Source organism: Chlorocebus sabaeus, chromosome 28 (assembly GCF_047675955.1).
Source record: "Chlorocebus sabaeus isolate Y175 chromosome 28, mChlSab1.0.hap1, whole genome shotgun sequence".
NCBI lineage: Eukaryota > Metazoa > Chordata > Mammalia > Primates > Cercopithecidae > Chlorocebus > Chlorocebus sabaeus.
In genome coordinates this window covers 1,745,011-1,770,334 of record NC_132931.1, presented here as the reverse complement: position 1 = coordinate 1,770,334, position 25,324 = coordinate 1,745,011, and the positions used below count along the sequence as shown (strand labels likewise).

The following is a 25,324-nucleotide window of genomic DNA, read 5'->3' as shown; positions in this document are numbered from 1 at the left end:
TCACATAATAATAATTTATTCCAATTTATTAAGGCAGGAACTGGACCTAAAGAGGGCGCTGAGAGGCTGGAGACGGGCTTGGGAGAGGTCAACTGAAGGAAAATTTGGGCCTAAGGAGACTGCAGGAGGCAAGAGCTGGGCAAAAACAGGTTGTTGTGAGGCAGGAGTTGGGTCTTTATAAAAGGGCCAATGTAAGGCAGAAGCAGGGCCTGCAGAGTCCACTAGCAGGCAAGACCAGGGCACGGAGAGGCTGACATGAGGCAGAAAGTTGCCCTCGGGAGGCCACCATAAGGCAGGAGTTGGTTCTTGAAAGGTGGCAAGAGCTCGGCCTGTAGTGGTTGCTAAAAGGCAGGAACTTGGTCTGAAAGGCCGTGGTAAGGCAAGAGCTGGGCCAAAAGAGGCCACTGGGAAGCAGGAGCTGGGCCTCAGGGGGCCACTGTAAAACAGGAGCTGGGACTTGGAAGGCAGACGTGAAGCAAAAGCTGGCTCTTGGAAGGCTGACGAGAGGCAGAAGCTGGGCCTGGTGAGGTGGACTTGAGAAAGTCTGGGGCCTGGAGAGATCCCTGGGAGGCAGGAGCTAAACTTGTAGAGGCTGCCGGAAGGCAGGAGCTGGGCCTGGTGAGGTCAACATGAAGAAGTTCTAGGCCTGGAAAGGCCACTGGGAGAAAGGGGTTGGGGGTAAAGAGGCTGTTGTAAGGCTTGAGCTAGGCCTGCAGAGGGTGCCAGGAGGCAAGAGCTGGGCCTGGAGATGCCAAATTGAGGAAGTTTTAGGCCTGCAGAGGCTGTAAAGAGAAAGGAGCTAAGCCTGGAGAGACTGGTGAAAGGCAGGAGGTAGGGCTAAAGAGGCCATTGGCAGGCAAAAGCTAGGCCTCTGAAGGCTGCAAGGAGGCAGGACCTGGGTCTGGTGAGGTTGACTTAAGGACGTTTTGGTCCTGGAGAGGCCAATGGGAGGAAGGAGCTGGGCCTAAAAAGGCCATTGAAAGGATGAAGCCAGGCCTGTAGAGGCCACCAGAAGGCAGGAGCTGGGCCTGAGAAGAACAAATTAAGAAACTTTTAGGCCTGTAAGGGCCCCAAAGAGGCAGGAGCTAGGCATGCAGGGAGAGGCAGCTGTGAGGCAGAAGCTGGGCCACTAGAGGTTGCCAAGAGGCAGGAGCATGGCTTGAAGAGGTCCCAGTAAGGATGAGCTGAGTCTAAAGTGGTCACTGTTAGGAAGAAGCTGAGATCCTAGAGGACACTCAGAGGCACAAGCTGGGCCTGGAGAGCTTGACTGGAAAAAACTATGGGCTTAAAAAGGGCACCAAGGAAGAAGCTGGGCCTGGAGTGGCCAGAGGAAGACAGAAGGTGGGACATGGGAAGCCGCCGTTAAACAGGAGCTGGAAGGCGGCCGTGAGGCAAAAGCGGAGCCATTAAAGGCCTACCAGACACAGGAGCTAGGCCTGGTGAGACTGACATGAGAAAGTTCTTGGTCTGGAGAGACAACTGAAAGGCAAGAGCAGGGCCTAAATAGTACATTGGAAAAATGGAGTTGGGCCTCTAGAAACTGATGAAAAGCATGAACAGGGCTTGGAGACGCTGTAAAGGGGAAGGTACAAAAATGGCCTGGGAAGGCCAATGTGAGGCAAGAGCTGGGCCTGGGGGGTCCACTGGGAGGAGGCAGAGGCCATGCCTCCAGGGGCCTACGACAGGCAGGAGCTGGGCCTGGCGAGGCCGACTTCAGGATGCTTTGGGCCTGCATAGGCCAGTGGCGGGAGGCAGGAGCTGAGCCTGGAGGGGCTGACTTGAGAAAGCCTTGGGCCGGGAGACGCTGTCGGGATGGGCGGGAGCTGGGCCTGCAGAGGCCAGGATCCGAGCTTGTTGAGGCTGCCAGGAGGCCGGCAGGAACGTGGCCGGGGAAGGCCGCCGTGAGGCAAGAGCTGGGCCTGGGAAGGCTGCTGTGAGGCAAGAGCTGGGCCTGGAGGAGGTTTTGGGCCTACGAAGGCTGCCAGGAGCTGGACAGGAGCCGAGTCAAAAGAGGCTGTTTGGAGACAGGGACTGGGCCCGCGAGGGAGAGCTGGGCCTGGAGAGGAGGCTGAGAGGCAGCCACTGGGCCGCGGGAAGCCGAGTTGGGCCTGCAGAGGCCGCCACAGGAAAAAAGCTAGGCCTAAAGAGACCGTTGCGAGGGACAAGCTGGGCCTTAAGAGGCCATTGGGACACAGGAGCCAAGCCTGCGGAGGCCGCTGAAGGGCAGGAGCCTGGCCTGCAGAGGGCCACGGTGAGGCACAAGATGAGCCTAAAGAGGCCATCAGGAGAAAGGAGTTGGGTATGTCAAGGCTGCCGCCAGGCAGGCAGAAACGTGGCTAGGGGAGGCTGACATGAGGCAAGAGCTTGGCCTGGAGAGGCCATTGTCAAGCAGGAGCTGGGCCTCTCCAGGCCACTGGGGAGCTGAAGATGGGGCCTGGAAGGCCTGACTTAGAGGAGCCTGGGGCCTACAAAGGTTGCCAGGAGCTGGGCAGGAGCTGGGCCGAATGTGGTTGTTGTGAGGCAGAAGCTGGGCCGGCAGACGCAGCCGGGAGGGAGAGCTGGGCCTGGAGAGGCTGGCTGGAAACCGTTCTGGGCCTGGAGAGGATGCCGAGAGGCAAGAGCTGGGCCCGTGGAGGCTGCCAAGAGGCAGGAGCTTGGCCTGAGGTGGTCACGCTGAGGCAAGAGCTGAGCCTGGGGGGCGTCCACTGGGAGAAGGCAGAGGCCATGCCTCCAGGAGCCAACAATAGGCAGGAGCTGGGCCTGGCGAGACCGACTTCAGGACACTTTGGGCCTGCACAGGCCATCAGTGGGAGGCAGGAGCTGGGCCTGCAGGTGCTGACTTAAGAAAGTCTTGGGCCAGGAGACGCCATCGGGGTGGGCTCGAGCTGGGCCTGGAGAAGTCACCATGAGGCATGAGCTGGGCCTAGAGAGGCCAGTGTGAGGCAGGAGCCGGGCTTGTTGAGGTTGCTGGGAGGCCGGCAGGAACATGGCTGGGGAAGGCCGCTGTGAGGCAAGATCTGGGCCTGGGAAGGCCACTGCAAGGCAAGAGCTGGGCCTGGAGATCTGGACCGGAGAAGGTTTCAGGCCTACCAAGGCTGCCAGGAGCTGGGCAGGAGCTGAGTCAAGAGGCTGTTTGGAGACAGAGGCTGGGCCTGTAGGTGCAGCCGTGAGAGAGCTGGGCCTCTAGAGGAGGCTGGGAGGCAGCCACTGGGCCACGGGAGGCCGACTTGGGCCTGGAGAGACCGCCACAGGGGAAAAGTTGGGCCTAAAGAGACTGTTGTGAGGGACGAGCTGGGCCTTAAGAGGCCATCGGGACACAGGAGCCGGGCCTGCGGAGGCCGCCAAAGGGGAGGAGCCTGTCCTGCAGGAGCCCACGGTGAGGCATGAGATGAACCTAAAGAGGCCATCAGGAGGCAGGAGCTGGGCTTGTCGAGGCTGCCGCCAGGCAGGGGGAAACATGGCCTGGGGAGGCCGATGCGAGGCAAGAGCTGGGCCTGGAGAGGCCGTTGTCAGACAGGAGCTGGGCCTCTCTAGGCCGCCAGGGAGCCAAAGGTGGGGCCTGGAAGGCCTGACTTAGAGGAGCCTGGGGCCTACAAAGACTGCCAGGAGCTGGGCAGGAGCTGGGCTGAGCGTGGTTGTCGTGAGGCAGGAGCTGGGCCAGCAGACGCAGCCAGGAGGGAGAGCTGGGCTGGGAGAGGCTGGCTGGAAACTGTTCTGGGCCTGGAGAGGATGCCAAGAGGCAAGAGCTGGGCCCGTGGAGGCTGCCAAGAGGCAGTTGCTTGGCCTGAGGTGGCCACGCTGAGGCAAGAGCTGGGGCTGGTGGGTCCACTGGGAGGAGTCAAAGGCTGTGCCTCCAGGGGCCAACGACAGGCAAGAGCTGGGCCTTGTGGGGCTGGTTTGAGAAAGCCTTGGGCCAGGAGCCGCCATCGGGGTGGGCGGAAGCTGGGCCTGGAGAGGCCAGTGTGAGGCAGGAGCCGGGCTTGTTGAGGCTACCAGGAGGCCGGCAGGAACGTGGCCGGGGAAGGCCACCATGAGGCAAGAGCTGGGCCTGGGGGTGGTCCACTGGGAGGAGGCAGAGGCCGTGGCTCCAGGGGCCTACTACGACAGGCAGGAACTGCACCTGGCGAGGCTGACTTCAGGACACTTTGGGCCTGCACAGGCCATTGGCGGGAGGCAGGAGCTGGGCCTGGAAGGTCCAACTTGAGAAAGCGTTGGGCTGGGAGATGCCGTCAGGGTGGGCGGGAGTTGGGCCTGAGAGGCCGCTGTAAGGCATGAGCTGGGCCTAGAGAGGCCAGTGTGAGGCAGGAGAAGGGCTTGTTGAGGCTGCTGGGAGGCCAGCAGGAACGTGGCCAAAGAAAGTCACCGTGAGGCAAGATCTGGGCCTGGGAAGGCTGCTGCGAGGCAAGCGCTGGGCCTGGAGATCTGCACCAGAGGAGGTTTCGGGCCTACGAAGGCTGCCAGGAGCTGGGCAGGAGCTAAGTCAAAAGAGGCTGGAGACAGAGGCTGGGCCTGTAGGTGCAGCCACAAGAGAGAGCTGGGCCTGGAGAGGAGGCCGGGAGGCAGCCACTGGGCCACGGGAGGCCCATCTGGGCCTGGAGAGGCTGCCACAGGGGAAAAGCTGGGCCTAAAGAGACCGTTGCGAGGGACAAGCTGGACCTAAAGAGGCCATCGGGATACAGGACCCAGGCTTGCAGAGGCCGGTGAAGAGCAGGAGCCTGGCCTGCAGGAGGCCACGGTGAGGCATGAGATGAGCCTAAAGAGGCCATCGGGAGGCAGGAGCTGGGTGTGTCAAGGCTGCCACCAGGCAGGCAGAAACATGGCCAGGGGAGGGTGACACAAAGCAAGAGCTTGGCCTGGAGAGGCCGTTGTCAGGTAGGAGCTGGGCCTCTCCAGGCTGCCGGGGAGCCGAAGGTGGGGCCTGGAAGGCCTGACTTACAGGAACCTGGGGCCTACAAAGGCTGCCAGAAGCTGGGAAGGAGGTGGGCCGAACGTGGTTGTTGTGAGGCAGGAGCTGGGCCGGCAGAACGCAGCCAGGAGGGAGAGCTGGGCTCAGAGAGGCCAGCTGAAAAGAGTTCTGGGCCTGGAGGGGATGCCAAGAGGCAAGAGCTGGGCCCGTGGAGGCTGCCAACAGGCAGCAGCTTGGCCTGAGGTGGCCACGCTGAGGCAAGAGCTGGGCCTGGGGGGGTCCACTGGGAGGTGGCAGAGGCCGTGCCTCCAGGGGCCGACGACAGGCAGGAGCTGGGACTGGCGAGGCCAACTTCAAGATGCTTTGGGCCTGCACAGGCCATCAGCGGGAGGCAGGAGCTGGGCCTGGAGGGGCCGACTTGAGAAAGCCTTGGTCCAGGAGACGCCATTGGGGTGGGCAGGAGCTGGGTCTGGAGAGGCCACTGTGAGGTAGGAGCCAGGCCTAGAGAGGCCAGTTTGAGGCAGGAGCTGGGCTTGTTGAGGCTGCCGGGAGCCTGGCAAGAACGTGGCTAGGGAAGGCGGCCGTGAGGCAAGAGCTGGGCCTGGGAAGGCCGCTGCGAGGCAAGAGCTAGGCCTGGAGATCTAGACAGGAGGAGGTTTCGGGCCTACCAAGGCTGCCAGGAGCTGGGCAGGACCCGAGTCAAAAGAGGCTGTTTGGAGGCAGGAGCTGGGCCTGTAGGCGCAACCACGAGAGAGAGCTGGGCCTGGAGAGGAGGCCGGGAGGCTGTAGCTGGGCCGCGGGAGGCCGACTGGGCCTGAAGAGGCCACCAAAAGGGAAAAGCTGAGCCTAAAGAGGCCATTGTGAGAAATGAGCTGGGCCTAAAGAGGCCATCAGGACGCAGAGCTGGGTCTCTGCAGCAGAGGTTGGCGAAAAGCAGGAGCCTGGCTTGGTGAGGTCGCGGTGAGGCATGAGATGAGCCTAAAGAGGTCACTGAAAGGTCGGACCTGGACCTGTCAGGACATGGCACTCAGGTGGTTATGTAAGCCATGGGGAGGGGCTGTAAACACAAATGAAGTTTCCCCTCACTTGTCCGCTGCTCCTCTCCAGCTCTGTGGCCCTGTGGTGGAGACCCCTGCTCAGGTGCATTCGAAAGGATCCATTCCATGCCATTCTTCAGAGTCATCTTACTGCTGCAGTGGTGAAGCATAGCATCTGTTAGCTTGCATGGCACATGCCTCGGCTGGCATTTCATCACAATCAAAAGTAAGTGGTAGCTTGAGTCACTGTGAGGTTACTTCCTGGAAATCACCAGCATCCCATGTCCCATTGGCAAGAAGCTCAGCACCGCTCCTTGGATAACCAAACCTATGCTCAAATCCCATCTCTGTGGGTTTATTTCCTGGTACCCTTCCTAGCATCAATTGTGTATTTGTAGGAGCCCAATCAGAAAATATAAAACCACTCAAAAGTTTAAACTGAATGGGTACGGTGGCTCACACCTGTAATCCCAGCACTTTGGGAGGCCGAGGCGAGTGGATCGCTTTGAGCTCAGGAGTTGAGACCAGCCTGGGAAACATGGCGAAACCCTGTCTCTACAAAAAGCACAAAAATTAGCCAGGCGTGGTGGCACATACCTGTAATCCTAGATACTTGGGAGGCTGAGGACAGAGAATTGCTTGAGCCTTGGAAGTGGAGGTTGCAGTGAGCAGAGATTGTGCCTCTGCACTCCAGCCTCGGTGACAGACTGAGACCCAGTACCAAAAAAAAAAAAAAAAAGTAAATTTAAAATAAAAAGTATTAATTATAACACAGGATCAGCATAATGAGTGACACACTAGCACAAACTACAGACAACTCTGGAGAATACAAAACTAGCAGAGGCCAGGCATGGTGGCTCATGCCTGTAATCCCAGCAATTTGGGAAGCCTAGGTAGGAGGACTGCTTGAGGCCAGGAGTTGGAGACCAGGCTGGGCAACTTAGTGAGACCCTGTGTCTACCAAAAAAAAAAAATTAGCCAGCTGTGGTGGTGGTGCACACCTGTAGTTCCAGCTACCTGGGAGTCTAGGGTGGGAGGATCCCTTGAACCTGGGAAGTCTAGGCTGCAATGAACCAAAATCATGCCACTACACACTAGCCTGGGTGACAGAGTGAGAACCTGTCTTATGGGAGGGGAGGGGAGGGGAGGGGAGGGGAGGGGAGAGGAGGGGAGGGGAAGGGAGGGGAGGGGAGGGGAGGGGAGGGGAGGGGAAGGGAGGGGAGGGGAGGGGAAGGGAGGGGAAGGGAGAATGCTAATTCCTCTATGAGAATCTCCTCTTCTCCTGCCCTCTCTGGAACCTCACTTGTCAGTTCTTCCTCCCACCTCCCTGTATCTTTAACCTATCCCCCGCTTTTAGCTCCTTCCTACCAGCATTTAAATTACTCAAACTTCTTCTATTTTAAAAAACTCTCCCTAAACTCAGTGTGTCCCCTGCTTTAGGTCTCCAGCACACCCACTGAGCCATCTGCTCCCCCTGGTGCCTTCTCCATACAGCAGCCTGAGCCATGTCTCTAATACATGAATCTCATCACGTTACTCCCCTGTGTACATCACTCTTTGGGATTAAGTCCAAACTCCTTAACAGCCCCTGCTCTAGCCTGCCTTGCAAGGCAGCCTCACTGCTTACCCCTCTCCATTTTACCTGCTATGGAGTCCAGCTGAGCCTCATCTGCCCCCTGAATGCCAACTCTCTCCCCTCTGGGAGCCTCTGAAGTGGGTGATGCCCTCTGCTTAGAATACGCTTCCCCTTAAACCTCTACTCTCTTCCTGGCTAGCTTGGCTCCTCTGTCACTTGTCCGTTTTAGCACCACCTCCTCCTGGAAGCCTTCCTTGACTCCCCTGATTCTCAGGAGCACGGGAAGCGAGGTGCTCCTCCCAAAAATGGATGGAGATTAGGGAGTGTGTGTTATTCATGTTTAATTCACCAGTGCTTAGTTCAGTACCTGGCACAAAATAGTCACTCTGGTGGCCAAAGTAATGACCCACCCCCCCATCAACTGCTCATGTCCTATGTTATACTGCATAATTACATAGGAAGGGGGAATTAAGAGTGCAGATGAAATTAATGTTGCTAATCAGCCAACCTTAAAACAAGATTATCCGGCAGTATCTGGGTGAGCCCATGTAATTACAAGGGTTCTTTAAATGTGGAAGAGGGAGGCAGAAGGTTAAGAACCAGAGACGGTGGGCACAATGGCTCATGCCTGTATTACCAATACTTTGGGAGGCCAAGGCAGGAAAATCCCTCGAGTGCAGGAGTTCAAGGCTGGCCTTGGCAACATAGCGAGGCCCCATCTCTACAAAAAAAAAAAAATTAAAATTCACCGAGTGTCATGGTGCTAACCTGTAGTCCCAGCTACTGGGAAGGATGAGGTGGGAGGATGTTCCCACTTAAGCCTGGGAGTTTGAGGCTACAATGGGCCATGATTAGACCACTGAACTCCATCCTGGGTGACAGAGCCAGGTCCTGCTTCTAAAGAAAAAAACAAAAGGACATTGGAATCAGGGTCCCCTCCATCCTAAGATGCCTACAAGACATCTCTCTCTGCAAACAAGTAAACATCATCCTCCAACTCCTCACAGAGTGGAGCAGCAGGAAAACTCTCTCACCTCATTTCTGTGTGGCTTAGGAGGCCTGGACAGCTCAATAACCAGCTCCTTGCTGATGAACCAATCAGGAAATGGTTCGAATTGAGCTAAGGAGAATTAGGTTCCTTCTTTTGGTTCTCAATAGGCAGGGTAGGGGCCAGGCGTGGTAACTCATACCTGTAATCCTTGCACTTCGGGAGGCCAAAGTGAGAGGACTGCTTGAGGCCGGGAGCTCAAAACCAGCCTGGGCAACACAGCAGGACCCAGGTGGCACACACCTGTGGTCCCTACTACTTGGTATGATGAGGTGGGAGGACTGATCACTTGATCCCAGGAGTTTCAGTCTGCAGTGAGCCATGATCATACGAGGCACTCCAGTCTGGCTGACAGACCCAGACCATGTCTCAAAACGTAAAAGAGACTATAGGCAGGCAACAACACATCTGGTTAATTTTTAAATATTCTGTAGAGATGAGGTCTTGCTAGGTTGGTCTAAAACTCCTGGCATCAGGCCGGACACAGTGGCTCATACCTCTAATCCCAGCACTTTGGGCAGCTGAGGCGGGGGTGGGGGATCACCTGAAGTCAGAAGTTAGAGACCAGCCTGATCAACAAGGCAAAACTCCGTCTCTACTAAAAATACAAAAATTAGTTGGGCAGTAGTGGCATGTACCTGTAATCCCAGGTACTCAAGAGGCTGAGGCAGGAGAATCGCTTGAACCTGGGAGGTGAAGGCTACAGTCTGCTGAGATTGCACCACTGCACTCCACCCTGGGCAACACAGTGAGATTCCGTTTCAAAAACAAACAAACAAACAAAACCTCCTGGCATCAAGAGATCTTCCTGTCTCAGCATCCAAATCCCCTGGGATTATATTTTTTGTTTACTATAATTGAAAACACTTGCTCTTATACTACTTTAAGGTACAAATAAAAAAAAAAAAAAAAACAGATAATAACAAATGTTGGTGAAGACCAGGAACAGTGGCTCAGCCTGTAATTCCAGAAGTTTGGGAGGCTGAGGTGGGCAGATCACTTGAGGCCAGGAGTAAGAGACCAGCCTGGGCAACATGGTAAGACCCCATCACTACAAAAAAATATAAAAATTAGCCAGGCATGATGGCATGTACCTATAATTCCCAGCTACTCAGGAGGCTGAGATGAGAGGATCATTTGTGCCTGGGAGGTCAAGGCTTCAGTGAACTGTGATGGCATCACTGTGCTGCAGCCTGAGAGACAGAGCAAGCCCCTGTCTGGAAAAAAAAATAATGTCAGTGAAGATGTGGAGGAATTGGAACCCACATACATTACTGGTGGGAACATAAAATCGTGTAACTACTTTGTTTGGGTATTTCTTTTCTTGTCTATTTTAATTGCATTTTTTTTTTTTTTTTTTAATCAAGACAGGGTCTCACTGTCTTGCCGAGGCTGGTCTTGAACTTGTGGACTCAAGCCATAGTCTCAACTGAGCGTCCTGAGTAGCAGGGATTATAGGTGTGAGCCACTGCACCCAACTGGTGTAGTCACTTTAGAAAACAGTCTGGCAGTTTCTCAAAAGGCTAAATGTAAAATATAATGCAACAGTTTCACTCCTAGGCATATATCCCAGAGAAATAAAAATACATATCCACACAAAAACTTGTACAGCAATCTTCATAGCAGCATAATAGCCAACACGTGGAAACAACCCAAATGTCCGCCAACTGATAAATGGATCATCAAAATGCAGTGTGTCTCTACCATGGAATATTATTCAGCCATAGAAAAAATGAAATACTGATTCACCCTATGACATAAAGGAACTTTGAAAACATTGTGCTAAGAGGGAAAAAAGCCACAAAAGAACACCTATTGTACAATTCTATTTGTCCAGATTAGGTAAACCTATAGTGACAGAAAATGAATCCATGGTTGCCTAAGGCTGGGGGCAAAGGCAGGCTGGGGGAGTAGGAGGTAATGGCTAAGGGGTGCAGATTTCTCTGTAGAGTAATGAATGGTTCTAAAAGTGACTGTGGTGATCGATGCACAGTTCTGTGAATATTCTAAAACATTCTGAATTGCAGATTTCGATAAATAAATTGAATGGTATGTGAATCATATTTTAATAAAGTTATTATTTAAAAACATAATAATAAGGGGCTGGGCACAGGTGGTCATGCCTGCCTGTAATCCCAGCACTTTGGAAGGCTGAGGCAGGAGGATCACTCGAGGTCAGGAATTTGAGACCAGCCTGAGCAACCTAGCAAGATCCCATCTCTACAGAAAAAAAAAAATAAAAATAAAAATAAAAACCATAAAAAATTAGCTGGGCATGGCGGCACATGTCTGTAGTCTCAGCTACTTGGGAGACTGAGGTGGGAGGATTGCTTGAGCCCAGGAATTTGCGGCTGTAGTGAACCATGATCATGTCACTGTACTGCAGCCTGGGACACAGAGCAAGACCTTGTCTCTAAAAACGAAAGAAAAGAAATGCAAGTTTTTGTCACTTTGTGAGTATAGCCAAGTTAGAGGAGAAATAGACAAGAATAAAAGAGGACTGAATAAGGAGAGTTTAAGTGGCTGGTTAGGCCCAGTTGCTAGTAAAGTGGCTTCTGAAAAATTCATTAGTAAAGCTATAGCTCTAGGGACAGTCATGCAGTCAAACAATGAATGCTAAATTCATTACAAATGCCCATGGTCTTTCTTTACATGCCTTCTAGTGAAAAATTCCTAAGTGCCTGAATAGCAAATCTGCAATGATAGCAGCTGTTTATTAAAGACTACAAAAAAGAAGGACAAAGTGATTCATGACAAAGAAGCTCTAATTTTGCATTTGTTCAAGTATTGATTAGGTTTAACCAATATGAAACCAATCTTGGATAAAGTGCAAACAACATAATTTCATTTTCTCATTCACAATTTCATTTTCTCATTATCAAAACTGATTAGGTAGTCTAATGTCAATTCTGATCTTATTAAAAACTGATCAGATAAAAAATTACGGAACGATGAAACCAGTAAGATGTTACAACCTGTACCAAGGAGAATTCCAAAACCCACACATATCTGAGACCATCAAGTATGAGGAAATATATTTGATTACTATAATTAAAATAAACTGATTATATAGCCAGCAACAATTGGGCAGGGGTCCCCTCATCCACAGCCACACAAACCCAATCACGTGGCTATATGGTTGCAGGGCCTCCACAGCCTAGAAGGGACTGGTCTGACTTGAAATTTCATTTTATTTATATTTGTATTTTCAGACAGGGTCCCACTCTGTCACCCAGGCTGGAGTGCAGTGGTAAAATCATAGCTCACTGCAGCCTCGTTTAACTGAACTCAAGAGACCATCCTGCCTCAGCCTACCTCTACCTGGGAATAAAAGCAAGTGCCACCATGTTAGGCTATTTTTAAAAAAATTTTTCTAAAGAGAGAAGTCTTGCTATGTTGCCCAAGCTGGCTTCAAACTCCTAGCCTCAAGAGATCTGCCCACCTTGGCCTCCTGAGTAACTGGGGCGATAGGTACACAGCACCATGCTCAGCTGTATTTATTTTACTTTATTAAATTTCTTTATTTTTGTAGAGAGGAGGTCTTGCTATGTTGCTCAGGCTGCTCTCAAACTCCTGGGCCTTAAAACACACACTCCCATCTCTGCCTCTTAAACTGTTGGAACTATAGGTGTGAGCCACTGCACCTGGTCTGACTTGAGATTTCTTTCATGTAGCATCCTTTACTTGGTAGGACTGAGAAAGGAAGCAGTGTTTTTAAAAATTACTTAATAATTCAATTAGAATCAAGCTCAACCTTGACTCCTGCCTTATCTCACAGCCCACATCCAGTCTCTCAGGAAATCCTATTGGCTGACTTCAACATCTATCCAAGTTCTGACCATCTCTCACCACGGCCATGACCCTGGTCAGGACCACTACCATCTCCCACCTGGATGCTGCCACAGCTTGGCCTTCATGCTTCTACCAAAATCTTCCCACAGTCTTTCTCAACTCAGCAGCCAGGGGGTGCTTTTAAATCAGGAGGCAGATCATGTCGCCTCTCTACGCAGACCGCTCCTGCAGTTCCCATTTCAGTCAGAGTAAAAGTCAAAGCCTCAGCAATAGCCTCCCAGGGCTTACACAATCTATACTGATCACCGCCCAGCAACTCTGGCCTCCTCCCTTACTTCTCTCCCTCTCTCTCTCTGCTGCACTGGCCTCCTTCCAGAGCCTCGGACTCACCAGGGAGTTTCCTAATGCCCTTATCCTGTTGATTCAGCCTACAGTGCTCTTCCCTCAGCACCTTGGCCAGCTCCATCACCTGCTTCAAGCTTTTGCTCAATTTTCACTAATGAGGTCGACCCTCACCACTCTTTTTCCTCCCTCCCTCCCTCCCTCCCTCCTTCCCTCCTTCCTTCCTTCCCTCCCTCTTTTTTTTCTTTCTCTCTTTTCTCTTTCTTTCTTTCTTGAAAGAGGGTCTTGCTCTATTGGCCAGGCTGGAGTATAGTGGCTCAATCACAGCTCACAGTAACCTCAACCTCCCAGACTTAAAACAATCCTCCCACCTCAGCCTCCCTAGGAGCTGAGACTACAAGTGCATGCCACAACATCTGGCTACTTTTTTTTTTTTTTCAATAAGAAGTCTCACTATGTTGCCCAAGCTTGTCATAAATTCCTGGGCTCAAGCGATGCTCCCATCTCAGCCTCCCAAAGTGCTGAGATTACAGGTGTGAGCAATTGCCCCTGGCTCATGTTCATTTCTTCTTGCTGCTGCAACAAACTACCCTACATTTAGTGCCTTAAAACACCACAAATCTACCCTATTATAGTTCTGGGAACCAGAAACCCAAAGTAGGCCTATTAAGGCTAAAGTCAAGGTGTAAGAGGGGCTGTATTGCTTCTGGAGGCTCTAGAGAGAATGTGCTCCCTTGCCTTTTCCAGCTTCTAGAAGCCACCCCATTCCTTGACTCACCTTGAAGATGGCCCCAACTCCATCTTGAAGGCTAGAACTGCAACATCTTCAAAGCTCCCTCTCTGACCTCTTCTTCCATCATCACATCTTCTTCTCCATTTCTGAGAACTAACGAAATATTATGCTTGATGTTACTGTGATCACCATACCTATTCCAAGCTACTTGACAAGGACAGTGATGCATGATAACATCAAAAGATTAGAAACTGTAATGAGGTCTCTCGGGCAAAATTCCATACAAGCAAATTACTGTCTCTCCAAAGCATTCCCCCCACACTTAATTCACCACTCCCTGTACAAAATGTGCCATCTTCATTGTCCAGATCCTTTTTTTTTTTTTTTTTTTTGAGACGGAGTCTTGCTCTGTCGCCCAGGCTGGAGTGCAGTGGTCGGATCTCAGCTCACTGGAAGCTCCGCCTCCCGGGTTCATGCCATTCTCCTGCCTCAGCCTCCCGAGTAGCTGGGACTACAGGCGCCCGCCACCTCGCCCGGCTAGTTTTTTTGTAGTTTTAGTAGAGACGGGGTTTCACCGTGTTAGCCAGGATGGTCTCGATCTTCTGACCTCGTGATCCGCCCGTCTCGGCCTCCCAAAGTGCTGGGATTACAGGCTTGAGCCACCGCGCCCGGCCCATTGTCCAGGTCTTTACAGTGCTGGTTTCTCTGCCCAAGCAGCTCACTCCATCCCATCCCTCCACCTCCCCCTTCCCTCTCCACTCTCATACAAGTCTTCCTCATCTTTCAAGACCCGGCTTCAATGTCACCTTAACTGGAAGCTTCTCTCACCCTCCAGAAGTGCTTTCCATGCACTTGATGCATGCACTCTTATTTGATCATTTTTTAGTTATAGTCCAAGTCTTTTTGTACCTGAATAAGATGTTGCTCAGTCAGTCTCTCTTCCTGGACTCTGAAGTCTTTCATGGTAGATTCAGCTGGAAGTGACAAAAAGACATTCTTTAAAAAAAAAAAAAAAGGAGGAATGAAACAGAAAGACATCAGTACTTAAAAGTTTTAAACGGTATGTGAAAAGAAAACAAAATTCAAGGGCTTCTAGGAAAAACGTAGGCGGGACGGTGGGAAATATGATAAAGGGTTATTTATTTTTTTTTTTTTTGAGACGGAGTCTCGCTCTGTCGCCCAGGCTGGAGTGCAGTGGCCGGATCCCAGCTCACTGCAAGCTCCGCCTCCCAGGTTTACGCCATTCTCCTGCCTCAGCCTCCCGAGTAGCTGGGACGACAGGCGCCCGCCACCTTGCCTAGCTAGTTTTTCATATTTTTTTTTAGTAGAGACGGGGTTTCACCGTGTTAGCCAGGATGGTCTCGATCTCCTGACCTAGTGATCCGCCCGTCTTGGCCTCCCAAAGTGCTGGGATTACAGGCTTGAGCCACCGCGCCTGGCCAAGGGTTAATTTTTATCTTATTTTATTTTATTCTTTGATAAAGGGTTTTGCTGTATTGCGTGGGCTGGACTGCAGTGGTATAATCACAGCTCACTGAAGCCTCTACCTCCAGGACTACAGCAATCTTCCCACCTAATTTTTATTTTATTTAAGAAACACAGTCTTACTCTGTTACCAAAGCTGGAGTGAAGTGGTGTGATCATAGCTGACTGCAGCCTCAACCTCCTAGGCTTGAGTGATCCTCCAGTCTCAGCCTCCCTCATGTAGCTGGGACTACAGGGGTGCACTGCAATGTCCAGCTCATTTTAAAAAAATTTTTAATAGAAACAAAGTGTCACTATGTTGACCAGGCTGGTGATGATCTAACCTCAAGCCGTTCTTCCACCTCAGCTGTCCAAAGTGTTGAGGTTACAGGTGTGAGCTGCCACACCTGGCTGAGGGGGTTAATTTTTAATTATATAAAGAGCTCAAAGCAAATATTAGAAGGAGCCTCAATGCCTACAGTGGCTGACTGGTAAATTGTGATACATCTATATAATAAAATATTATGCAACCATGAAAAGGACTAAGATAGATCAACAGGTATTGGCATAGATGTCCACGAAGAAAACGTGAAGTGATGTCCAATTTGGCCCATTTTTGCAACAGCAATTATTTCCTGAGATAAAATTGTGGGTCTAAAGAGTGAAGGAAATTTTTCACTTCTTTATTTAAAAGTATTTACTATTTTAAAAAATAATCAAATTAGTAAAAGACACATTAAGTCTATAAATAAAGGGAAAAGACACAGACAGTCTAAGCATGGTGGCTCACGCTAATAATACCAGCACTTTGGGAGGGGGCGGTGGGAGGATCGCTCAAAGCCAGGAATTCCAGAACAGCCTGGGAAACATAGCAAGAACTCATCTCTACTAAAAATCAGAAAAATTAGCCAGGTATGGGTGCATGTGCCTATAGTCTCAGCAACTGAGGTGGAAGGATCACCTGAGCCCAGGAGGTCAAGGCTGCAGTGAGTCAAGACTGTGCCACTACACTCAAGTCTTGGTGATAGGTTGAGACTTGGTCTCAAAAATAAAAAAAGGACAATGAAGAAATAAAGCCGATAAGCTAACATAAGGAAGGATATTAAAATATGACAAATAAAAATAAATATTAGGTCTTTTATTTACTAAAAATAGTCAAACAAAAAAATAACTTGTTAAATTATAATACCCTGTGCTGGCAAAGGTGCAATGAAATGTGCATTTTCTTTTTTTTTTGAGACGGAATCTCACTCTATCGCCAGGCTGGAGTGCAGTGGCGCGATCTCAGCTCACTGCAACTTCCACCTCCTGGGTTCAAGCGATGCTCCTGCCTCAGCCTCTCAAGTACCTGGGACTACAGGCGCAGGCCACCACACTCAGCCAATTTTTGTATTTTTAGTAGAGACGAGGTTTCACCATGTTGGCCAGGATGGTCTTGATCTCTTGACCTCGTGATCCACCCACCTCAGCCTACCAAAGTGCTGGGATCACAGGCATGAGCCACTGCGCCTGGCCTGAAATGGACAATTTTTTTTTTATACTATTAGTGGTGTTTAAATTGTATATAAGCCTTCCAGAGTAAAGCTTGGCAGACAATGATAATATAGACAATGACTCCCTATACTGCCTCCTCCAACTCCTAGCCTCAAGCAATCCTCCCCCCACCTCAGCCTCCCAAAGTGTTGAAATTATAGGCAGACAGCCGCCATGCCTGAAAGCTCGACAATTTACATTAAGTGTAATAAGAATGCTCAAGCCCTTCACAGTAATTTCACTTCTAGAAATATCATCTTTGGATATAATTCAACATAAACAAAAGTTCATATGTACCCAGTGAAAATCTGGGAGTAATTTTTTTCTCTTTTTTAAAAAAATATGGAATGCTTCACAAATTTGCATGTCTTTCTTGCACAGAGGCCATGCCAATCCCTCCATTGTTCCAACTTTAGTATATGTGCTACCGAAGCAAGCACGAGTAATTTAAGATAGAGTGGTTACATGGAATAAGGAAGAGTTATGGGGAATTAAAAAATCTGTTGTATTTATAGGCACCTAGTAACAGCTCAGTAAATACTAGCTGCTACTTTTATTATTTTATAGTAATTCCACTCAATTAAAAACTATCATTAAAAATTACCATTGTCATAGAACATAATGCATCCTACAGTATAATTATAAAAACAGATATAATTTGTCCCTTGGTATATGGGGGGGATTAGTTCCAGCTCCCCCATTTCTGTGTACACCATAATCCATCCATACTCAAGTTTTCGAAGTCAGTCCTGTGGAATCCACATACAGGAAAAATGAGAAATTAGTGAGGTGTGGTGACAAGCACTTGTAGTCCCAGCTACTTGGGAAGCTGAGACAGGAGGATTGCTTGAGCCCAGGAAGTTGTGGTTGCAGAGAGCCTTAACTACACCACTGCACTGCAGTCTGGGCAACAGAGTGAGATACAAGGTTGATTTTTTAATAGAATTTTTCTGTTCACTTGAAGATATGCCCAGGACTATGCCACATGAAAATTCTTCATAAAATAATTATATCATCCAATTAATGTTGGAATTGGGAACAGAAAATGTTTTGGTGACTATTTATTCCTTCACTTGCTGTTATATAAAATATTGCCAGTGGGCATTTAACAACCAAAAGTGTCATCTCTGAGCTACTCACAATGAAAGGTGATGTCTGGGGCCCAGGTGTGTTGAGGTCCCCACGTCTGGGCTATGGGTGCTGAGTGGGACTTACTTGTCCATCCGTTTTCTATATTCCAGCACTGGGAAACTTGGGTTTATTCATCTTGATAAGAGGTCACTTAAATTCCACTTGGCAAGAACCACAAATGGAAGAAAGGCCATGAAATCACAGGCTAGCCCTTGTTCTCAAGGGAATCTTCAGCTTAGGTGGTTCTATAAAAGAGGAATCACATTGTTGAAAACTCACCACAGGTCAGGTAGGTGGTCCATACCTATAATCCCAGCCCATTGGGAGACTAAGGCAGGAGGATCCCGTGAGGCCAGAAGTTCAAGAGCAGCCTGGGCAACACAGTGAACCCTCATCTCTATGAAAAATTAGAAAATGAGCTGGTGCGGTGGCACATTCCTATAGCCCCAGCTACTTTGGAGGTTGAAGTGGGAGGATGGAAGTAGAAGCTGCAGAAGTGGAAGCTGCAGTCAGCTCTCTCTCTCTCTCTGTCTCTCTTGTCCCAGTCTGCCCAGCCTGGACTAGTGAAAAGTCTTCTGGTTACAGAGAGGTATGCTCTTTTTTAGGACAGGGAGGGACCAGCAAGCTTGTTCACAGCCTTTCCCTCATCCTCTGCTTAGTTTTCCAAGAACATTTATGTGGAAAGGCAGTCCCTAGGGAAAAGACCTAAATCATCAGGTTACCAAAGGAGAAATATGCCTCCTTTGTCAATTAATAAACGGAATGCCTGCCTTAAAAACCAGGGAGTTCTGCTAGGATGATTGATTCACTCCCTACGACCCTGACCTATGCAGGAAATGTAAAAACCTGGAGTTTGGGGACCTATAATATTGAAGGCCACATTGCAGATGTGGAGACCTTGCCAAAGTACAGCCTTTCCACAAGGCACTACCAAACACCAGCTGGATATCTCCATGGGGCACCACCATATCTCTGGCTCTCATTTCCCCCGGAGATGCTCTATTCCAGCCTTCTCTTACATTTTGTATCCCGCACAGTTCCTGGCATGAGGACTCACAACATAGCAGGCTGCTGAGTTCACGGTGACCTACTACAGATCCAACTTGAGATTCCAGCAGGGTGCTTTGTGTTTGAGAAATCAAAGGGGGAGAGAATGGACCCAGCCTGGCACTGGCCAGCTTAGCAGTCTGAAGATATAAGCTGCTCAAACTGACTATAGTGCCCCTGATTTTCTGAGTCTGCCCTTGCTCCTAGGGCTCTTTGGATGAAATTAATTTCTCCTCATTGAAGAAATGGCTTGCTAGAATATAAAAAATTTAAAGAAGAAAAAATATTAAAATAAAATTTTATCCTAAAGAGCACTCAAAAGCACACTCCTACTAATGCTGGATCTATTTCTCTCTCTCTTGCTTTTTTTTTTTTTTTTTTTTTTCTCTAAGATACGGTCTCACTCTGTCACTCAGACTGGAGTGCAGTGGCAAGATCACCGCTTACTGCAGTTTTGAACTCCTGGGCTCGAGCTATTCTCCCACTTCACTCTCCCGAGTAGCTGGGATTATAGGTGCATGCCACCATGCCTGGCTAGTTTTTTAATTTTTTTAGAGAGGGGGTCTCACTATGTGGCCCAGACTGGTCCTGAACTCCTGGGTCAAACTAATCCTTCCGCCTTGGCCTTCCAAAGTGCTGGGATTATAGGCTTTAGTCACTGCGCCCAGTTTATTTATCTTTCTATAACTCATATATTAAATCTTCCTCCTTAAATCACCTCATACCCACCCATCTACAGGAACAGCAAACACAGATCTCAGCAGGTCAGGCAACCTACACGAGGGAAAGAGGCCGGAGATAATGTGGGAGACCGGGGGAAACTGTAGCAAACTATAAAGTACTCACTTCAACAGTTCTTCAACACTGTGATGGTCAAACCAAACACAGAAACAGGAAGCCCAGTTCAGTCACCAGCAGGCAACGTGGGATATTTCATCTACATGCTACAGGGCAAACTGCTTAGGATGAATGACCTGGTCTCCACCAACCTGCTCTTCAAGTCCAGCCGCTCCTGCCCAAGTACCTATACTCTACTGACAGGACCCACATTCACAGTACTCTCCTGACACTGCTTGTTCATTCATTCTTTTTTTTTTCCCCAACAAATATTTCTTTTTTCTTTTTTTTCTTTTTCTTTTTTTTTTTTTTTACTTTTTTTGAGACAGAGTCACACAGGCTGAGGTACAGTGAGGTGATTATGGCTCACCACAGCTTCCATCACCTGGGCTGGCTCACTGCAGCTTCCATCACCTGGGCTGGCTCACCGCAGCTTCCATCACCTGGGCTCAAGTGATCCTCCCACCTCAGCCTCCCAAGTAGTTGAGATTACAGTCACGTAACACCACACCTAGCTAAGTTTATTAATTTTTCTTTTTTTTTTTTTTCCAGACAGAGTCTTGCTCCGTCGCCCAGGCTAGATGGAGTGCAGCAGCATGATCTCGGCTCACTGCAACCTCTGCCTCCTGGGTTTAAGTGATTCCCTTTCTTCAACCTCCCGAGTAGCTGGGATTACAGGTGTGTGTCACCATGCCCGACTAATTCTTATATTTTCAGTAGAGATGGGGTTTCACCATGTTCGCCAGGCTGGTCTTGAACTCCTGACCTCAGGTGATCTGCATACCTCAGCCTACCAAAGTGCTGGGATTACACACGTGAGCCACCACGCCCGGCCAGTTTATTATTTTTTGTAGAGACAGGGTCTCACTATGTTTCCCAGGCTAGCCTTGAATTCCTAGGCACAAGCAATCCTCTGGCCCCCACCTCCCAAAGTGTTGGGATTACAGGCTTAAGCCAACACATCAGGCCCTAACAAACACCTCTTGAGCTCCTACTACATACCAGGCACTATAATGGGTGCCCAAGAAAGCACAGTGAACAAGGTATAAGAGTTTCTGCCCTTGGCCGGGAGCGGTGGCTCATGCCTGTAATCCCAGCACTTTGGGAGGCCGAAGCAGGTGAATCACTTGAGGTCAGGAGTTCGTGACCAGCCTTACTAACATGGTGAAACCCCATCTCTGTACTAAAAGTACAGAAATTAGCGGGCCATGATTGTGCATGCCTGCAATCCCAGTAACTCAGGAGGCTCAGGCAGGAGAATCGCTTGAACCTGGGAGTGGAGGTTGCAGTGAGCTGAGGTCGCGGCACTGCACTCCAGCCTGGGCAACAAGAGTGAAACTCTGTCTCAGAAAAAAAAAAGAAAAGAAAAGAAAAAGAGTTTCTGCCCTCACAGAGCTTATAGGGTAGCAGGAAATTGATAGAGTTTGAATGTTTGTCTCCTTCAAATCTCATATTGAAATTAAATCCCTAATGTTGGAGGTGGTGCCTGGTGGGAGGTGTGTGGGTCATGGGGGCAGATCCCTCATGAATGGCTTGGTGCCCTCCCCATGGTAATGAGTGAGTTCTCTCTCTACTAGTTCATGTGAGAGCTGATTGTTTAAAGAGCCTGGCACCTCCTCCCCCCTCCCTTGCTCCTTCTTCTCAACAAGTGACATGCCGGCTCCTCCTCCACCTTCCGCCGTGAGAGGAAGCCTCCTGAGGTCCTCACCAGCGGATGCTGGAACTATGCTTTTTTTTTCTGAGACAGGATCTCACTCTGACACTCAGGCTAGAGAGCAGCGGTGTAATTATGGCTCACTGCAACCCTGACCTCCTGGGCTAAAGAGATCTTTTTACCTTAGACTCCCAAGTAGCTGAAACCACAGGCATGCATCAGTGCACCATCACGCCTGGCTATTTTTTTTTTTTCATTTTTACTACAGATAAGATCTCACCACGTTTCCCAGGCTGGTTTCAAACTTCTGGGCTTAAGCAATCCTCCTGCCTCAGTATCCCAAAGTGCCGGGATTACAGGTGTGGGCCACTGTGCCCAGCCTGGCACCATGCTACTTGTATAGTCTGCAGGACTGTGAGCCAAATAAACCTTTTTTCTTTATAAACTACCCAGCCTGAGGTATTTCCTTATAGCAATGAAAAATGGACTAATCTAGGAATCATAGGCCAACACTTACCAGACTGTGATGAGCACATAACAGAAGTACAGAGTGGGACTGAAACCTCCCAAGGGGCTTCTTGTTGCATCACAGAGAGTGGGGTGAGACATCTCGGCTGAGGCTAAAGATGAGCAACGATGAGAGTGAAAGAGTGATGATGGGGGTGGGGAGAGGGTTTCCCGCAGGACCAGTAAAGTCCCCCAAGGAAATTTACATTCCGTGTGGCTGGAGGGTAGGGATATGGGGAGGGTGGTGCACGATAAAACTGGGAAGGTGAGCGGAGACCAGCTCTTACCAGGTCCTGTTGCCAAATTAGTTTGACTCTGTCTTAAAGGCAATGGGCAGTCACCAGCAGGTTTTAATCAAGGACTATTTTGACCCAAATTTGCCTTTTAGGAGAATTCTTCTGGCTTCTGTGAACAGGATGAAGTGAGCAAGCCTAGAAGTCAGGAAGACAACTGGAGGCCCTTACAATAAACCAGTGTAAAAGAGAACAGGGCCAGGCACAGTGGCTCCTGCCTATAATCTCAAAACTTGGGAAGTCCAAGGTGGGCAGATGGCTTGAGCCCAGGAGTTTGAGACCAGCCTGAGCAATGTGGTGAACCACATTTCTACAAAAAACACAAAAATTAGCTAGGCATGGTGGCTTATACCTGTGGTCCCAGCTACCCCGGAGGCTGAGGCGGGAGGATAGCTTGAGCCCGGGAGGTTGAGACTGCAGTGAGCCGAGATCACCCCACTGTGCTCCAGCCTGGGCAACACAGGGAGACTGTCTCAAAAAAAAAAAGAAAAAAAAAAAAAATTCCATTCTTCACTTATTAGTGCCCTAACATTCTCTTGAGAACCTTGGTGACACAGTGAATTCAACTGATTCAACTGTCATTGTAATTCAGCAACCCACACATTTAAGTTTGTGTTTGATTTCCAATAATATCAGCCCTATGGATGCAAGAAATAAGGAATTGTGTTTGGGCTATCATGGAAGCTCTCTGGATCTTAGACCATGACTTATGCTGAAAGGTAAAGACTTGAGCTTTTTGTTTTTCTCTCTGTAAGTGCTCAAGTGCAGCAGTCCCCAATTTTTGGGGGACCAGGGACCAGTTTTGTGGAAGACAGTTTTTCCACAGACTAGGGGCAGCAAAGGTCAGTTTTGGGATATATCAAGCACATTACATTTATTGTGCACTTTATTTCTATTATTACTACATTGTAACATATAACAAAATAATTATATAACTCACCATAATGTAGAATCAGTGGGAGTCCTGAGCTTGTTTTCCTGCAACTAGACGGTCCCATCTGGGGGTGATGGGAGACACTGACAGATCATCAGGCATTAGATTCTCATAAGGACAGAGCAAGGTAGATCCCGCGCATGCGCAGTTCACAATAGGGTTTGTGCTCCCATGAGAATCTAAAGCTGCCGCTGATCTGACAGGAGACAGAGATCAGGCGGTCATGTGGGGAGCGGCTGTAAATACAGATGAAGCTTCACTCGCCCACCCACTGCTCACCTCCTGCTGTGTGGCCCAATACAGGCCTGTGACCCAGGGATTCGGGGCCCCCGCTCAAGTGCATCCAAAAGGACCCTTCCCACACCAGTCTTCACAGCGGTCACGTGCAGCAGCCACTTAACTCCCAAGGCATGTGCCTCAGCTGGCATTTCATCACAATCAACAATAAGTGGTAGCTTGAGTCATTGTGAGGTCACTTCCTGGAAATCACCAGCATCCCATTTCCCATTGGCAAGGAGCTCAGCACTGCCCCTTGGATAACCAAACCTATGCCCAAATCCCATCTATGTGGGTCTATCTCCTGGGACCCTTCCTAGCATCAGTTCTATATTTGTCAGAGTCCAAACAGGAGACATAAACCACTCAAAAGTATAAAGTGTTAAATTTAAAATAAAAAAATATTAATTATAACAGGGCAACAGCATAGAGATTGGCTACCAAAAAAAGAACTCTAAGAATATAGGACTAGCAGAGGCCAGGCATGGTGACACATGTTTTACATAGTGTCATTGTTCACCTTGTTCAAATCTTTATAGGTTCAGGCTCAGGTCTCTTTGGTCACGCAGTGTGTCTTTTTACCAAAAGGAACACCTCATACACTCGACAAGGAGCTCCCTCAGGAAAGGATGGCACCTTGTGTAGAGGAGAGATCTCTGATCCTCTGATCTTTTCCAAAAGGAGAAAAGTAAAGGTTTGAATGTATTTTTAACTCTTGGTACTTCTGAACAGAAATAATCTGGTACGAAGTTGCTAAAAGATGCCTACAAGTTTTCATAGGAGAAACATCTAATTCATAACCAAGAATTTATGTTATAAAATAAGCTTTCCTTTAACAGGATCAATGAATGAAGAGTTTAAATACTTGTTGTAGTCCCCATTTAGTCATCTGGTATACTCTCTGTGAGGTATACTCTCAGTCATTTGGTATCCTCTGAGTATGCCAGATGATTACATGGAAATTACTGCGCCGCTAAACACCAGTACTGCAAACTCTTATTTAAAAAATTGACACCTAGGACATAAAGAATGATCCTAGGCTACGCGTCATGGCTCATGCCTGTAATCCTAGCACTTTGGGAGGCCGAGGCAGGCAGACTGCCTGAGCTCAGGAGCTTAAGACTGGACTGGGCAACATGCTGAAATCCTGTCTCTACTAAAATACAAAAAATTAGCTGGACGTCACAGCGTGCACCTGTAGTCCCAGCTACTCAGGAGGCTGAGGCAGGAGAATTGCTTGAACCCAGGAGGCAGAGGCTGCAGTGAGTTGAGATCATGCCACTGCACTCCAGCCTGGGTGACAGAGCGAGACTTCCATCTCCAAAAAAAAAAAAGAATGACCCTAACGCAGCTATTTCCTTTGGCATTTATGAGATGGAAGAAATACCCATATTTGAGGGTTGGTTGGAAACTGTTTTGATATTGTATGAGGTATTTTAATACTGTGAACATGAAAAGATGAGAACCCTGCAGACCCCATGGGAATGGAGAGAAGGAAGTACACTAGAGGGTGCTGTAGGAAATACTTTCATTCTAGGCACTGCTTTTTAAACCACCCCTCAACTTTCTTTCCTCAAAAGAATAGAAAAAACAAAGAAGACAAAAGACGAAGAAACATTCCACATGACCCTCTGCACCCTTATTTGTTGTAATAGAGGAAAAGCATTTTAGGGATTTTCTTGAGTGCAGTTTGTAATGTGATCCATGTTATTTATTATCTGTTAATGATTTTCAAAATTTCAATTAAAAACATTCAGAAGTTTAGCTTTATCAAAGTTAGTTGTTCACATGTACAATGAGTTTGGTTACTATAATCTGTATGAACACATAGCTAGTGAATTGACATAACTATTAAACTGGAGAATCAACAGAAACATGCCAAGAACTGGCCCTTACCTTCCACAGTGACCTCAATGTCAGGAAGCTTTTCATTACTCTCAGGACTTCATGGTCTTTTTGGGGACTGCAAAGCTATAAAATAAGCACAGAATTACTTTAGTCTGTAAAATAAGCACAGAATTACTTTAGTATATTGGAGGAAAAAAATACAGAAGGAGACGCTTTATAAGAGCAGAGTATTAACATTTATTCAGTTTGGCTCTTTTCCAAGAAACCTGTGGCTGGGCGTGGTGGCTCATGCCTGTAATCCCAGCACTTTGGGAGGCCGAGGCAGGTGGATCATAAGGTCAGGAGTTTTGATTTGAGACCAGCCTG

General features: G+C 48.9%; 1 long non-coding RNA gene and 1 other non-coding gene across 3 annotated transcripts; both read right to left on the bottom strand.

The window, feature by feature from the left end:
* LOC119621387 (uncharacterized) lies at positions 1-22,849 on the bottom strand. Of its 2 annotated transcripts, XR_012091689.1 has the most exons (7): positions 21,618-22,849; positions 17,647-17,807; positions 14,344-14,408; positions 13,480-13,587; positions 8,157-8,240; positions 6,541-6,650; positions 1-6,096 (listed from the first exon to the last, which is right to left on the bottom strand). It is a non-coding gene; the product is annotated as an uncharacterized lncRNA (long non-coding RNA). The 2 variants fall into 2 exon arrangements; XR_012091690.1 differs by lacking the exon at positions 8,157-8,240.
* On the bottom strand, positions 16,768-16,871 carry LOC119621401 (U6 spliceosomal RNA). Its single transcript, XR_005237963.1, has one exon. It is a non-coding gene; the product is annotated as a U6 spliceosomal RNA (small nuclear RNA).
* Positions 22,850-25,324: the final 2,475 nt, after the last annotated feature.